Genomic DNA, 3,080 nt, shown 5'->3' with positions numbered 1-3,080 from the left:
ACAATGTCATTTAGTATTAATAGAAAATGACTGAAAAAATCTATTATATGTCGACATTTGTAATATATGAAAGCATAAATTAATTTGAACATATCACTTAAATCAGATCAAAGACAAGATTAAAACATCCTAAAAACATATGTAAAATTAAGTGTTTATATTGATATACACTAATTGTTCAGATTAAAAATTTCAATAATGATAGTTGTATATTTTATTTAAATATTTCCATACTTATTGTCCTTATATATTAATAATTTAATATTGTATGTGTCAATATAAAAAAGTGCTTATTTTATTGTTTTATATCAGCATGTAAATATATTTTCTTCTTATTGTTTTTTTTTATTTATTTTTTGGTCCCCCCCAGTCATCATTATTGAAGTCTAGAATTTATGGGATCAAGAGTATGCTACCAAACTGCCGCAAGAAGCTTTTAATTCCAAAATCCAACGATTCTAATTTTTTCAAATCTTGTTGCATCGCTATTAAAGACAGGATCAAAATTCTGATTATTATATAAGCTAGATTTATTTGACTGTCAGGTTCCTCGGCACCAAAGCTTTCGTGATCAGTTAGTTTGATTTCTTTTGAGTTTTCATAATATGATTTACCTTCATTCCCTGGTGGTTGTAATTTCTTTGTTCTTTTTTTAAAATAGAAAATCTCCAGTTCATGGCTTTCAAAAAAGGGTAAAGACGACGGATCTTTTATAGCCTTTAATTTTTCTAGTACGTTCAAAAGTATTCGCTTGACCCTTTCACGTTTTTTTTTTGAATTAAATTCCTGTAGTTTCATACCATTTATCTTTACTTCTGTTTCGAATAGACTTTTTTTTTCAATAGCACGTAAAATGTTTTTCATTTCTCTGTATATGTTTTTGAGCAATTGTTCTTGATAAAACATCCACAGTAGATTTATCATTGTATTTTTTTTTAGATCACGTGCAATTATTTTAGTATCCACCATTTTGTAAAATTCTATCTTACCTTTACTGTTTGAATCACACAGTTTCAAAGGATTTCTTCTACTATCCTTTGCTTGTGCATTTATTCGATCACTAAAAAAATCCTGATTTATTGCAAACCCGAATTTTAGGGTTGCTTTAATTCTATCCAACAATATCACTATTGTATATATCTCATCTGATTCTAATATTTTTTTATTAGCCACATTTTTCCATTCTTCTTCTTGAATGTCTTTGCGTAATGTTTTAAAAAATGAAACTATTTCTATCATATTGCTCAAATCTATATCAGATTTCAGATGGCCTGATTCTTCTTTTATTATTGTGTTCATAACATTTTTTTCCTCTTCATCATTTTTCTTAAGCATGCAATGACCCATTGAATTTGATTTCATAACCTTCAATGCTTCACTGGTAGTAAAATTTGAGATTACAAATATGACATGAAAGAATATATTCATTTTATAAAATATCAAAAAAGAAATATATTTATACTGATTGTGATAATTTTTGATACGCAGAACGTTTTAGATTTAAATTTGTGTATAAATTAAAAAAGATTCATCTAGATCGCATAAATGATATTATGTGGAGGGCACTATATTATAAATGTCTCATATAAAACGAACTATATATATTCAGACTTTTGCTATATTATCTTCTAAAAGCAAAACCTCAAAGTTTTAGAATATTAAATTTTCTCTAAAGGAGAAGTGTGATTACATTATAAAATAAAATTGATTTTAGATATACTTTACTATTGTATAAAATCGATAATTGCATTATTAAATAATAAAAACGCTAAACTTAGAAATATTAAAAATAATTTATACAAAAAAAGATATTTTTTAGTCGAAATCTGTAAAAGGGTATCTAATATTAAATGTTAAAAAAAATTACAAATATTTTAATTTATTTTTTTAGTTTGATTCACAGTTTTTTATCGTTGTTCGAGCAAAACTTCACAATACTACATATAACAGAATTTGCAATTCTTCTTTTCATCTCATCATTTTACAATCTTTTTCGATGCATCTTCTTCACACAAGACTTATTATTTTACGTGTCTTCTACAATCCTATTGTTTTTTTCTATGCTTTCGCTTTTGTTGGCATTTATTACATCTTCAGATACGACTTTTGGTATTTTAACACCATGTAAACAATTATTTATATTTATTTTTATCGTTTTATTTCTTGATTGAAAGTTGATTATTATAGATTTTTTATATGATAAACTATGTAATTGTAACAAAATTGCGAATCTGTACATTATAAAATCGACATAAAAATTATAAGGTTGCTTTCAGCTTTCAATAGCTCAAATAAATTATAAATTTCTTTTTATCTCTATTATTTTTCCGGGTTACCAGTAAACCTATCTAAACAACAGCTAGAGTTTTATAAATTTAGAAAGTATATTAATATAAGCTATATTGCACGTTTATGGCTTTACTTTCCATTTTCGTGTGTGCTATTATCAATCCTTTAAGGCTTGGTAATCACATAAAATTAAATCTAAGTTAAAAATACTTGGCTAACAAATAATATATGTCAATATAACAAATTAAAACAAAGAATGATTTCTATAACCGTATTCACAGACAACAAAAAAATTAAAGCGGGGTTTACATACTTTTGATATACTTATAACTATCTATAAAAAATGAAGCATATAAGTTTTTGTGCAATGAAATATGAGATTATCACTTATTTTATAAACTTTATTCTTTCTAAAAAGGCACTTCATATGATACTATCGATTAGATCTTCTTCAATAACTTCCTTCAATAAAATACATATCTTTCCAGTTTACTATAAATTCATAGTATGAACAAAGTAAAAAATATTCTATGTAACAAATAGTTTTTTTCGAAGGCTGTTAGCCTGGTGTGTACACACTATTCCATGCTGAAACAAATTGTATAATCTTTGTCTTAGCATGCAAATAATGCATAATCGATGGGCTAGCTGATCATATAGAATTGGTTTCTTGTCTATATATTTTTTTTATTATCACAACTTGTTACAAGGTTTCTTTCAATATGATACATTTTTTCGTTTTTTATCGTATATATAAGTAAAGGCCTGTTACTATAAAACTGTATAAATTT

Source organism: Rhyacophila brunnea, unplaced genomic scaffold (genome assembly GCF_057557595.1).
Source record: "Rhyacophila brunnea isolate RB1 unplaced genomic scaffold, BYU_Rbru_1.0 scaffold_113, whole genome shotgun sequence".
NCBI lineage: Eukaryota > Metazoa > Arthropoda > Insecta > Trichoptera > Rhyacophilidae > Rhyacophila > Rhyacophila brunnea.
This window is presented reverse-complemented; position numbering follows the sequence as displayed.